At 36.5% G+C, this 14876-nt stretch overlaps 1 protein-coding gene and 1 long non-coding RNA gene across 5 annotated transcripts in view; one reads left to right on the top strand and one right to left on the bottom strand.

Annotated features, from left to right (window-relative positions):
• LOC105499424 (RAB3C, member RAS oncogene family) overlaps positions 1 to 14876 on the top strand; it is a 292548-nt gene that overhangs the window by 103013 nt on the left and 174659 nt on the right. The window lies entirely within an intron of this gene.
• Positions 6062 to 14876, bottom strand: part of LOC105499423 (uncharacterized) — a 58056-nt gene continuing 49241 nt past the window's right edge. Inside the window, exon 4 of one of the 3 annotated variants that reach the window (XR_011624980.1) lies at positions 6062 to 7341. This is a non-coding gene — a long non-coding RNA (uncharacterized lncRNA). The remainder of the gene's footprint in view (positions 7342 to 14876) is intronic. The other 2 variants (XR_011624979.1, XR_011624978.1) reach the window with 2 other exon arrangements.

Genomic DNA, 14876 nt, shown 5'->3' with positions numbered 1-14876 from the left:
AATTCTTTTTTGTTATTTTTCTGTTTAAAAATAAAATTATCTTTTTAATACACATTTTTGTAAACCACTTAGAATTGTATGTGGAACCAGTTATGTATATTTCTGCATTTTCATTATATCTGCATATAGGCACATGAACACTGGAAATACGGGGATGATGTATTGGTTTCCTATTGCTGCTGTAACAGGGTACCACAAGCTTAATGGCTTAAAAAAACACAAATGTATAGTTGTTCCCCCTTATCCATGGTTGCGCTTTCTATAGTTTCAGTTACCTGTGGTCCACCATGGTTAAAAAATTGTAAATGGAAAATTCCAGAAATAAACAATTCATACATTTAAAATTGCATCCCATTCTAAGTAGTGTGATGAAATCTCACATTGTTCCACTCCATCCTGTCTAGGACATGAGTCATCCCTTTGTCCATACTATTCACACTGCATACGCTACCCTCCTGTTAGTAATATAGTGGCCACCTTGGATATCAGATCAACTGTCCCAATATCGCAGTGCTTGCATTTGAGTAACTCTTATTTGACTTAATAATCTAATGGTGCCAAAGCACAAGAGTATTGATGCTGACATATTGATATAATTGTTCTATTTTATTATTGTTGTTCATCTCTTACTACGCTCAACTTATAAATTAAACTTTATCATTGATATGTATAGGAAAAATATAGTACAGCCAGCCTCTGTATTTGTGCATTCCACATCCATGACTCCAACCAACCATGAATTGAAAATATCCAGAAAAACATGCATCTGCACTGAACATGTACAGACTTTTTACCCTTATTATTATTCTCTAAACAATACCATATAACAACTATTTGCATAGCATTTACATTGTATTAGGTATTATAAGTAATCTAGAGATAATTTAAAGTATACAGGAGGGTCTACATAGGTTATATGTGAATACTATGCCATTTTATACCAGGGACTTGAGCTTGTACAGATTTCAGTGTCCATGGAAGGTACTGGAACCAATTTCCATGGATACTGAGGAATAGCTCTGTTTCTTCAGGTTTTGGAATCAACCTAATTTTGGAACAGGACCTGGATTGACAGAAGCATTCTTCATCACTTCTTCTTTTGAGGCAGCCTAGAGATCTACAGGCCTCAGTTGGAATGCCAACTTAGGTCATAGGGTGCAACAGATAGTAGGCTATCAGGCCAAGTAAGTGGGCAGCTCTAGAATGTGTATAGTGTCTTTTTTTTTGGCTGTGGCTTAGCTGAACATTCTTACCTGACCCCAAATCCAGGCTGGTTCATTGGAAAAAGATTAAGGATCTTCTTAATGAAGGCCCTCTTCAGGCCTGTTTGAATTTAGCAGCTCATATAGGAGGGGAGTATTAATTAATGAAAGGGCAATGTCTGCAGGAATAGCACTGCCAAATAAAACAATTACCTGGCTTTCTGGGGCATCAGAAGTCATCACAGCAAGATATCATTGTACAAATTGGTGACCAGGAGTCGCAATCCTACTTTTGCCCTTGGCTGGCTGCATGCATTAGGGAAGATTTTACCTTGGCATGTAGGCTCCTGGGTCAAAAAAGACAGTGATGCTATTTGCTTGTTTTAGAGGCCCACTGGGAAATGTTTGTTACAGATTATCACAATGTGTTACTGATAATATATTACTGAATATATTACAATATGTTATTGATAATATATTACTGAATATATTGGTGTGGCAGTTTGTACTTGAAAAGATAAATGCTCAAGCTCATGTTTAATAAGAAAATGCGATTAGAATCTTTATTGACCCTAACTTTCGTGAGACACATACAGATACATGCTAATCCCTCATAGATACCAAAGGATGACTCTGTATATAGGGTTTGGTACTATCCATGGTTTCAGGCATCCACTGGGGGGTCTTGGATCATATTTCCCTCAGATAAGGGAAAACTACTGTATTATGTTATGTTCTTGGGGTTAGCTGTCTAAAATGAATCTATTAGGCTGCATTCGTTCTGGAGGTTCCAGGAAGAATCTCCTGTCTTGTGCTTTCCAGCGTCCAGAAGCTGCCTGCATCCTTTGGTTCATGGCCTCTTCCTCTATCCTCAAACCCAGCATCTTCTGTCTTTAACTTTCTGTCTCCCGTTTATAAAGACTTATGTGATTACATGGAGCCCACTCAGAAAATCCAGAATAACTCCCCGTCTCAAGATCCTTAACTAAATTATATCTGCAAATTTCCTTCTCCCAAATAAGACCACATATTCGTAGGTTCCAGGAAATATGATGTGGACATCATTGGGGTATTTTTCAGCCTGCAACAGATAATAACTTCTTCTCTAAGAGAACTGGCTCAACTTAACATTAGTTAAGCTAATACAGTTGATCATTCATTCATTTAGTTGGCACACTTACCAGACTGTTATTGAGTATCTACTATGAGCTAAGCATTCCTCTAGGAGCTCAGAAAATGGGAATACCATAGTGAATACATTCACTAAGTTCCCTGTTCTCTCAGGGCTTAGATTCTATGTATAAATAAAATCCCAGGCATATGGAAAAAACATAGATACAGAAGGTGTTCGCCTTTCAGAGATGGAAGCATAGTTCAATGTGGCAGTAGCATAGAATACAAAGGAATTAAGTTATTGTGAGCTATGCTAGAAAAGTTATACTTAAAATGCAGGAAATAATTTTAAAAGAAAAGCAGGTGACATGATTAGATATGTAATTTATGAAGATGCCTGTGACTGAAATGTGAATTAGAGGGAAACAAGACTGGAATTAGAAAGACCAATTAGGACATGCTGCTTTAATCCAGGTGATAAGTGATGACAGTCTGAATTAGGTTAATAGCATTGGATGCTATTGGAGGCAGGAAGTACAATAATTTAAGGCAGCACGAAGAAGTTGAGAAATATCATGGCATTTGTAGAGTGACCTGTGGGGTCAAAGTTGATAGGAAAGAGTGAGAGACAAAAGGGGTAAAAGACAAATACCCAAACAACACATAGTTTGGCTCATCATTTAGATACACTAGTCACTACTGTATTATTTTGTATTCTTCAGTTTATGAAGCCTTAGACTTAGGCCATTGAAAATTTATGAGCTAAGTCCCTGAATAGACTTGCTAAAGTTTTATTTGGTTTATTAGCTCAGTTTGTTCCACATTTCCTTCTCTAGGAACAGATTAGCAACAGTTGCTTCTAAATGTCTCCCATTTTAGGTATAATTAATAAAAATATTAACCACTAATTTTGTTATGACTGATTATGGCTTGTGAGTCCTGTTGCTATCTGTGCTGCCCTTTGTTCTATAGCCGTCTCTAATTCTGACTCTCTGTGTGTGTGTGTGTGTGTGTGTGTGTCTCTCTCTCTCTCTCACACACACACACACACACACACACACGCAAAGTTAATTCTTAGAGCCAGCTCTCTTAATCAAATGGGGGTAAAAGAGAGGACAGACTCATCAATAACTTTAATTTTGAAATAAATTTATAGGTAGCAGGGTCTTCTCTTGACCCATCCAGTTGTCCAGCCCATTGACCACTAACACAGTCCCTTGGAGGAGGGTAGAAGCCTTTGCCTATTTAATAACATCTCCCCAACAATGCTACCAATTTTGATACAAGCCCAATTACCCTCAAATAGAGTTGAAAAAAAGAAAAACTTTCCATTTTAAACCTCGAAGTGATTTCACTCAGTGACCTAGAGCTCAAGGACTTTTTCCTTTGCTAAGAATTCCAACCACCCAGCTCCCCAGTGAATAATAAAGACAATGTAATCATCTGTGTTTCTTTTAGTGGTTAATTGGGAACAGGATCATTTTATCCATCTTCATGAGTTGAAGCCCTTCTAGAAATGATTGTGGTTTGTTTTGCCCACCCACAAGATACCAAAATAACCTGCTATCTTCGCAAAATGTGCATCTATTCCCCCAAATCATATTTTATGCCAAGTTTTAAAAGAGAGGGAACCATGCCAGAATTCATTTTCAACCAAGTTTTATTTTCTATTTCTAGTGCTAGTGCATGGTAGACAGCTGGAGGATAGTTCCATTTAAGTTGATTTCTTCCTTGACACTGTTTCTTTTCAGATATGAATTAGCTAGAATAGTGCTAAAAATGAAGGTAACTAATTGTGGACTAAAAACAACAACAGAAGTCATTGCAAGTAAAGAAACCCAGTAAACATTTCAGTGATAATTTGCTTGGTGGGGGAGTGGACATTTTTTTTGCTTGTGCTTAGGAACTATTAATTATATGAATGTTAGCAAATCGCACCTAATAAATTTTGGCCTATATGAATGTGGCATAAAGTGAGACACAAGGCAAAAAACAAGAAGACCCAATCCACCTAGAGAGAATGTAGCTTAATATTGGCATAAGTTGCATTTAATATAATGAGCCTAATCTAAATGTTAGTGCAGTTGATCCTACACGTAAGATGCACTCAAAATATACTACAGAAATAATATGACTTGGCATTTAGATACACTAGTATCCTTTCTAGTCACTACTGTATTATTTTGTATTCTTCAGTTTATGAAGCCTTGGACTTAGACCATCAAAAATTTGTAAGCTAAGTCCCTGAATGTACTTGCTAAAATTTTATTTGGTTTATTCCACATTTCTTTCTCTATCAACCTCCATTAACCATCTTAGACACTAGATGAATATGATATTTCCAACATATGAACTATTTTAATTAATTCTGGTAAATGCTTTAGAGAGGCCAAAATGTTTATTTCTATATAATACCAAAAATCATTTTACTTGGTGCCAAGAGGTATGGATATTTAATAACCTGTTTATGGTTCTCATGGTTTCTCCAGAACACCCATAAAGAAGGAATCTCATAAAGATGTTATTGACTTCATTGACTTTTCCCCACTCACTTCTTTTCCATCTTCTACATTTGAGATGCTCCTCATAGCTCAAGTCTGGCTGGTTGAAGGTATTTGACCCAAGAGCATGTTGCTTATGGCAGCCATGTGTACCCTGGCATAATCTTACCTCTCCCTGGCTTACTCTTTAATGTAAGTAGTAGCATTTCCAGGACCTGGAATAGGTCAAAGACAACTCTAAATTTCATACTTAAATTTTTGACAATGAGTTGACCTCTATGAGATCTGTAGACAATCTTCTCTTCTGATTCTATTCAGGGCACAGTCTATGCCACTTTTTGAACGCCAACCGTTTTATGCCACTAAATTATGAAGCCTTTACATAAAGTAACAATCCATTCAAAAGGTTTAGTTCCTCAACTCTTCTAAGAACATGTCATTTCTACTGTCTTCTCAGGTCATAGATTCTACAGAAAGATCAGGAAAGACTTGTTTTCTATATCACTTTGCAATCCATTTTAATTACTTTGTGTGATTTATTGATTTTTCTTTGGCCTTTGAATCTGTGAGTAGGAGTTGATTACAGATTAAACTTTATAAGGATATTGCATATCTTTGATTATTAATACTGACACCTTAATACTAATTAGAAAATCAGTAGAAATGGTCTCTTGATGGATCCAGTAGTGATTTTTGTGAAGTCAAACATGTATTTGATTTGATTTTGCCTTTTTTGTAATTTTTACCTTAATAATTTAACACCTGGTAGTGAGTTGGATATACATCTTCCATAATAGGGACTAGAAATAGCTAACATTTGTTGACCTTTTACTCTGTGCCAGGTATTAGGCTAAGCATTCTACAAAGTTTATTCTCATTTAATCCCCACAGAAGCTCTATGAAGTTGATGCCATTTTTATTTCCATTTTTCCCAATAGAAAGGTGAAGCCTAGAGAGATAGAAGTAACTTTTCACAGGTAGCATGGCTACTATGAGACGAGACCAGAATTCAAGTCAGAAAATCTGACTCCAGAACCTGACCTCTTAATCATTACTATATACTACCTCTTATGCGAAGATAATATTGTTTTCTTAATTTAGATTTGGTATGGACAATTTATCCTGCTCCCTAGTGCCAACACAGTATTTCACAACAGACAATAAAAGTGAAGGTAATTTTCACAATGAGTTCCTAACATTTAACTGGCTTAGGGATGAGATCCTACAGCAATTTAAATATTGCAGTTATGTAGATGTCTATTTTGTAAACAGATAATTTAGAGAGCATCCCATGAAGTAATTCTGCTCAAGATAAGTTTTTTTTTATTTTTTATTTATTTATTTATTTATTTTTACCATAGATATTTTGTTGAAGAAAAAAAAGTGTATGCCCTAGGTTAATTTCTGGTTGTGACCGTTCCAAGATTTGGATTGTGGGGGTTGTTAAAATCAGTGTTGCCGTGCCTGATGGTGAAGACAATAAGGCTTGATTATCCATTTCTCTAGTGGGAGAGCAGATGCAAAATTATTTCTTACAGAGAATCATGGCCTTTCCTCCTTCCATTCATTCTCTTGACACAAGTTAAGCGGGGTGGAAATGTCCTCTGTTCAGGCTGTTATTCTTGACAGCCTCCTCAACTTGTACTCAAAGCCCTGAGAGGATACAACTCTTCTCCTTGTTCAGATGACTATTAAAGTAAACTGCTTAGTGTTAAGTGGTGTAATAGACAAATTGCACTCCAGATCAAATTCTTGTCTAATATTCTGTCACTCAATATTTAGCAAAAGCCCAGTGTGTGAAGCAATACTTAGGGGAGATATCTTGAAGTTTATATATGGCTCACTAATTCCTCTCAAATGCTTTACAATTTATACCTAGAGTTATGCATACTGGCATCCATCCAAAATGCCTCCTCCTAAGAGAATGACTTTTAAAAATTTATACCTTTCTCTAGAGGAAGAAATAAGATTATTGAGAAGCAACAGGAAAAGCTATATAGACCTGAATGACCCAGTTCTTGGCATTAAAAATAGGTGCTTCTAGTTAAGAATTCTATAGCCATTTGAGATGGTCTTAATGTTTTCTCATTTTAAAATATTAGTTTAAAAAGTGAAACAATGGTAACTGAATTCATTCCTGTTTCAGTTATTTATTACTGTGTAACAAACTATATACCAAAACTAAGTGGCTTAAAATATTTTATTACTTCTCATGGTTTCCTGTGTCAGAAAACTGGACAGGACACAGTGTGGAGAATTCATCTCTCTTCACATGATGTCTGCTGGAGTGAAATGTGCAAAATGGCTTCTGTACTCACATGTCTGATACCTCAGCTGGGGTGGCTTAGACAGCTGGTGTTGGCTGGAAAACCTAACTGGGGTTGTATGTTTGGTGCCACAGATTTCTGTCAGCTGGATTCTTTAATTTTCCTCCATGCAGTCTCTAGGTCTTTCTGTCTCTCCGTATCTTTTCACACGGTCTCTCCAACAGGGCAATCCAGCTTCTTTCGCAGCAGCTTAGGCCTCTGGAAAGTAAAAAACTTGAAACTGTCAGGTCTACTTTCTACTTAGACTAAGAAATGGCACAAGGTTCTTTGCTGCCTTTGTAGTTAAAGAAAAAAAAAGCAGACTATAGAAAGGCATGAAAGATGAAGGAAGGATGTATAGTTAAGTGGAGATCATTAATATTTCTTATTATTATAGTTCTGTTAGGTTATAATATAGTGATATAACTAATAAGATTTGTAATAACAAATAAATCCAGTTGCCACATTTAAAAAGTGTAGCAATTGATCATAAGAGGCTATCATTGATGATAACTTACAGAAGATTTTCATGTTTTGTGATAAGTTGCTCTTAAGCCACTTTTATATCTGCTTATTACTAAGAACTATATATTTAAGTACCAAAAACCCACACATTATGATAGTTCACACAATTTCCAGTTACAAAAAAAAAAGAATACATTGCTTTATTTCTTTCAAGCCACTAGTTCATTTTTAGAATGAGGTCCACAGTGCACCTACATCACAGTTTCCTGTAGGGCTACTAAAAGTACAGATTCCCACACCCACTCTTGTCTTACTGAATCTAGTCTTTAGGCTGTGGGTGAGTGTATAATGAAATTTCTTCTGCATTTGTTCATAAGTGGGCTGAGTTTTCTTTCCCCAAATGGAGAAGAGATTAACAACTGGAGAGTGTTGGAGACATATAGATGGGGTGTCTGCTGGATAAATATTGGTTTAATTCACAGGAAATGAAAAGCCAAGGAAAGAAGCAAGAAAGGGAAGAAGAGATGTTTCTTTCTCAGCATTGACACAGACATAAGGAGAAACCAGCCCAAACACTTTTACAATCTTTAAATCCACTAATTAAAACATCTATTTGGAAGGAGAAAATGTGGGTAATTACCAGGCGTAATAGACTGTCTGAGAGACACTGACTGGGATTGAGATGTAACAGCCTTGGTACAAAATGTCTTTTCAGGGAATATACATAATAATGTCATATTACTGAAAGCTTCTGGTAGGCAGGAAGCATGGCTTCATTGTGCACTGTACCTAGAACCCTGACATGCAATGAATACAAGTGGGTGTTTGATCTCAAAACATACTTTTTTTGCAGAATGCACTTTTGGACTAGAGTTTATCTATTTTCTGCTCACCTGTGATGTCACTGAAAAAATACACCAAATAAATCATATTTATACCATGATTCGATTAGTGTGTGGAACTGGTCTTCTTGTCCTTTAATCATAAGTGAATCTTCCATTCTTCCCTTCACAAAATGTGATTGTGTTCTGAAGATTCATGGACCCAAGCATATTTTAGACCAGGGGATCACAGTCTAGACTTCAGCTAAAGCAATAAAGTGATGCTTTTTCTTCAAGGTCAGAACACCCGAGGATGAGTAAGCCTGCCGCACAGTGGTTCTTTTCTGATACATCTGGCATGAAAATAGTTCCAGATGGTTGCACACTTAAAAGCCTAAAGTATGTATAGTCGCAGCAATGAAAGAATAAGGTTTTATATGCAATTTAAATAGATATTAAAATAAAGCCATGTCCCTTTTTATCTCAGTGTTTTATAAACTCAAAGTTTGGCTAATGGAATATTCACTGTTTGTTCAAATGTTTCAATAATGCATTTATTAAAAACAATGAATTAGTATACTATTAACCAGAAATGCAAATACATATTTGCTAGGAAGAAAATAATGTTCAGGAAAAAAGAACAAAGAATAGACTGACCTCATATTTATAAATAAATCAGAAGGATAGGTAATGATATCTTTTGCCAGTAGTTGGGATTTTATTTTGATGTTAAGCATAAAGTTTAGCCAACTACCACCAAGACACATTAAATTTAAGTGGGAAAAACATTATGACAATTAGAATGTTACATTTTCTCTTGATCCTTTGACCCATATGCATCATTTTTACTGTAGTAAGCATTGAGGTGGTAATAGCACTTCATTCAAATAGAAGTAAGCATCAATATCCACCACCTCCACCCCCAGATAGTTCCCTATCAATGCCTGTGTTTGAGGATTCTTCTTGGGCCAACTTTTCTGGAATTGCTTTTCCATTTATATTCCTTTTTCAATTACTTTCTCCAAAATAAAGTATTTAGACAATGGTTGTAAGTCCTTGGCACCTAAAATTTTATAATCCTTTAGAGATTCAAATATAATTTGGCTGGGCATGGTGGCTCACGCCTGTAATTCCAGCACTTTGGGAGGCCGAGGCGGGTGGATCACCTGAGGTTGGGAGTTTCAGACCAGCCTGACCAACATGGAGAAACCCCTTCTCTACTAAAAATACAAAATTAGCCTGGCGTGTTGGCGCATGCCTGTAATCCCAGCTATTCGGGAGGCTGAGGCAGGAAAATCACTTGAACCCAGGAGGCAGAGGTTGCAGTGAGCCAAGATCGCACTATTGCACTCCAGCCTGGGCAACAAGAGTGAAACTCCATCTCAAAATATTTATATATATAATAAATATATATATTATATTCATACAATTATATAAATTATATAAATATAATTAAGATAAATTTATAATTATATAAATTTAATTATGGAAATATAATTAAGAAATTGTATATATATATAAAATTTCTTAAAACTTTGCAATTCACCTAGACTAGGAATTTAAATTATAATATAACCTGGGAATAAACATTTTTGGTTTCAAACTATGAGAAATAGGTCATAATATATCTTGTTTGATACAAACCATCACTTTTTTCTTCTTTTTACCCCAATGTAACAGAAAACTATAATATTTTATTTACTGTTCTTTGACTAAAATAGATACTAATTCAGCCAAGAGGTAGAGCTAAGAAATTGAAAAGTGACTCCAAGTGACTACTTCTATTCAGCAAAAGCTACCATAGATGGTCCAACATAAATCGCCCCACACATTCCTCTATTAGACTCTAAGCCCTTGAGTACAGTACCTTTTCATATACATATGTCTCTGTAAACCCACTACCTAACCCAGTGACCAGAACATGCAGGGCTCAATAAATGTTTGCCTGATGGCATGCCAATTCTAGTCTATGCACGGGCAGAACCTCTGAATGAAAAGCCAGAGTCACAGGCATCTGGAGGCTTTCCTGGATGTGCTCAACACCCCAGTCCATCCCACTATCCCATAAGTTCCCATCTGTTCAATTTTTTAAATTTGTATTTTTTATTATACTTTAAGTTCTAGGGTATATATGCACAACATGCAGGTTTGATACATAGGTATACATGTGCCGTGGTGGTTTGCTGCACCCATCAACTCATCATTGACATTAGGTATTTCTCTTAATGCTATCCTTCCCCCAACCTCCAACCCCCCAACAGGCCCCGGTGTGTGATGTTCCCTGCCCTGTGTTCAAGTGATCTCATTGTTCAATTCCCACCTATGAGTGAGAACATGCAGTCTTTGGTTTTCTGTCCTTGTGATAGTTTGTTGAGAATAATGGTTTCCAGCTTCATACATGTCCATACAAAGGACATGAACTCATCCTTTTTTATGGCTGCATAGTATTTCATGGTGTATATATGCCACGTTTTCTTAATCCAGTCTATTATTGATGGACATTTGGGTTGGTTCCAAATCTTTGCTATTGAGAATACTGCCGCAATAAACATACATGTGCATGTGTCTTTATAGTAGCATGATTTATAATCCTTTGGGTATATACTCAATAATGGGATTGCTGGGTCAAATGGTAATTTTAGTTCTAGATCCTTGAGGAATCACCACACTGTCTTCCACGATGCTTGAACTCATTTACACTCCCAGCAACAGTGCAAAAGCATTCCTGTTTCTCCACATCCTCTCCAGTATCTGTTGTTTCCTGGCTTTTTAGTGATTGCCATTCTAACTGGCGTGAGATGGTATCTCATTGTGATTTTGATTTGCATTTCTCTGATGACCAGTGATGATGAACATTTTTTCATGTGTCTGTTGGCTGCATAGATGTCTTCTTTTGAGAAGTGTCTTGTTCATATCCTTTGCCCACTTTTTGATGGAGTTGTTTGTTTTTCTCTTGTAAATTTGTTTGAGTTCTTTGTAGATTCTGGATATTAGCTCTTTGTCAGATGGGTAGATTGCAGAAATTTTCTACCGTTCTGTAGGTTGCCTGTTCACTCTGATGGTAGTTTCTTTTGTCATGCAGAGGTTCTTTAGTTTAGTTAGTTCCCATTTGTCTATTTTGGCTTTTGTTGCCATTGCTTTTGGTGTTTTAGTCATGAAGTCCTTGCCCATCCCCTATGTCCTGAATGGTATTGCCTAGGTTTTCTTCTACGGTTTTTATGGTTTTAGGTCTAACATTTAAGTCTTTAATCCATCTTGAATTAATTTTTGTATAAGGTGTAAGGAAGGGATGCAGTTTCAGCTTTCTACATATGGCTAGCTAGTTTTCCCAGCAGCATTTATTAAATAGGGAATTCTTTCCCCATTTCTTGTTTTTGTCAGGTTTGTCAAAGATCATATGGTTGTAGATGTGTGGTGGTGTTTCTGAGGGCTCTGTTCTGTTCCATTGGTCTATATATCTGTTTTGGTACTGTACCATGCTGTTTTGGTTACTGTAGCTTTGTAATATAATTTGAAGTCAGGTAGCGTGATGCCTCCAGCTTTGTTCTTTTTGCTTAGGATTGTTTTGGCAACGGAGGCTCTTTTTTGGTTCCATATGAACTTTAAAGTAGTTTTTTCCAAATCTGTGAAGAAAGTCATTGGTAGCTTGATGGGGATGGCATTGAATCTATAAATTACTTTGGGCAGTATGGCCATTTTCACGATACTGATTCTTCCTATCCATGAGCACAAAATATTCTTCCATTTGTTTTTGTCCTCTTTTATTTCATTGAGCAGTGCTTTGTAATTCTCCTTGAAGAGGTCCTTCACATCCCTTGTAAGTTGGATTCCTAGGTATTTTATTCTCTTTGTAGCAATTGTGAATGGGAGTTCACTCATGATTTGGCTCTCTATTTGTCTGTTATTGGAGTATAGGAATGCTTGTGATTTTTGCACATTGATTTTGTATCCTGAGACTTTGCTGAAGTTGCTTATCAGCTTAAGGAGATTTGGGGCTGATTCAATGGGGTTTTCTAAATATATAATCATGTCATCTGAAAAAAGGGACAATTTGACTTCCTCATTTCCTAATTGAATACCCTTTATTTGTTTCCCTTGCCTGATTGCCCTGGCCAGAATTTCCAACACTACGTTGAATAGGAGTGGTAAGAGAGGACATCCTTGTCTTGTGTCAGTTTTCAAAGGGAATGCTTCCAGGTTTTGCCTATTCAGTATGATATTGGCTGTGGGTTTGTCATAAATAACTCATATTATTTTGAGATATGTTCTGTCAATACTTAGTTTATTGAGAATTTTTAGCATGAAGAGTTGTTGAATTTTGTTGAAGGCCTTTTCTGCATCTATTGAGATACTCGTGGTTTTTGTCATTGGTTCTGTTTACGTGATGGATTATGTTTATTGATTTGCATATGTTCAACCAGCCTTGCATTCCAGGGATGAAGCCAACTTGATCGTGGTGGATAGGCTTATTGATGTGCTGCTGGATTTGGTTTACCAGTATATTATTAAGGATTTTTGCATCAATGTTTATCAGGGATATTGGTCTAAAATTCTCTTTTTTTGTCGTGCCTCTGCCAGACTTTGGTATCAGGATGATGTTGGTCTTATAAAATGAGTTAGGGAGGATTCCGTCTTTTTCTATTGATTAGAAATTTCAGAAGGAATAGTACCAGCTCCTCTTTGTACCTCTGGTAGAATTCGGCTGTGAATCCGTCTGGTCCTGGACTTTCTTTCTTTGGTAAGCTATTAATTATTGCCTCAATTTCAGAGCTTGTTATTGGTCTATTCAGAGATTCAACTTCTTCCTGGTTTAGTCTTGGGAGGGTGTATGTGTCCAGGAATTTATCCATTTCTTCTAGATTTTCTAGTTTATTTGCATAGAGGTGTTTATAGTATTCTCTGATGGTAATTTGTATTTCTACGGGATTGGTGGTGATATCCCCTTTATCATTTTTTTATTGTGTCTATTTGTTTCTTCTCTCTTTTCTTCTTTATTACTCTTGCTAGCAGTCTATCAATTTTGTTGATCTTTTCAAAAAACCAACTCCTGGATTCATTGATTTTTTGAAGGGTTTTTTGTGTCTCTATCTCCTTCAGTTCTGCTCTGATCTTAGTTATTTCTTGCCTTCTGCTAGCTTTTGAATTTGTTTGCTCTTACTTCTGTAGTTCTTTTAATTGTGATGTTAGGGTGTCAATTTTAGATCTTTCCTGCTTTCTTTTGTGGGCATTTAGTGCTATAAATTTCCCTCTACACACAGCTTTAAATGTGTCCCAGAAATTCTGGTACGTTGTGTCTTTGTTCTCATTGGTTTCAAATAACATCTTTATTTCTACCTTCATTTCATTATTTACCCAGTAGTCGTTCAGGAGCAAGTTGTTCAGTTTCCCTATAGTTGTGCAGTTTTGAGTGAGTCCCTTAATCCTGAGTTTTAATTTGATTGGTCTGAGAGACAGTTGGTTGTGATTTCTGTTCTTTTACAATTGCTGAGGAGTGCTTTACTTCCAATTAGGTGGTCAATTTTAGAATAAGTGCGATGTGGTGCTGAGAAGAATGTATATTCTGTTGATTTAGGGTGGAGAGTTCTGTAGATGTCTATTAAGTCTGCTTGTTGCAGGGCTGAATTCAGGTCCTGGGTATCCTTGTTATCCTTCTGTCTCGTTGATCTGCCTAATATTGGCAGTAGGGTGTTAAAGTCTCCCATTATTACTGTGTGGGAGTCTACGTTTCTTTGTAGGTCTCTAAGGACTCGCTTTATGAATCTGGGAGCTCCTGTATTTGGTGCATATATATTTAGGATAGTTAGCTCTTATTGTTAACTGAACCCTTTACTATTAAGTAATGACCTTCTTTGTCTCTTTCGATCTTTGTTGGTTCAATGTCTGTTATCCCTGGTATTTTTTGCTTTCCATTTGCTTGGTAGATCTTCCTCCATCCCTTTTTTTTTTGAGCCTGCGTGCGTTTGCACGTGAGATGGGTCTCCCGAATAAACACACTGATGGGTCTTGACTCTATCCAATTTACCAGTCTATGTCTTTTAACTGGAGCATTTAGTCCATTTACATTTAGGGTTAATATTGTTATGCGTGAATTTGATTTGGTCCTTATGATGTTAGCTGGTTATTTTGACCGTTAATTGATGCAGTTTCTTCCTAGCATCGACGGTATTTACAATTTGGGATGTTTTTGCAGTGGCTGTACTAGTTGTTTCCTTCCATGTTTAGTTCTTCCTTCAGGAGCTCTTGTAAGGCAGGCCTGGTGGTGACAAAATCTCTCAGCATTTGCTTGTCTGTAAAGGATTTTTTTTCTCCTTCACTTATAAAACTAATTTTGGCTGGATATGAAATTCTGGGTTGAAAATTCTTTTCTTTAAGAATGTTGAATATTGACCCCCACCATCTTCTGGCCTGTAGGGTTTCTGCCAAGAGATCTCCTGTTGTTATGATGGGTTTCCCTTTGTGGGTAACTCG

This window comes from Macaca nemestrina, chromosome 6 (genome assembly GCF_043159975.1).
Source record: "Macaca nemestrina isolate mMacNem1 chromosome 6, mMacNem.hap1, whole genome shotgun sequence".
NCBI lineage: Eukaryota > Metazoa > Chordata > Mammalia > Primates > Cercopithecidae > Macaca > Macaca nemestrina.
Note: the sequence above shows the minus strand (reverse complement) of the source record. Positions and strands in the feature narration are given on the sequence as shown.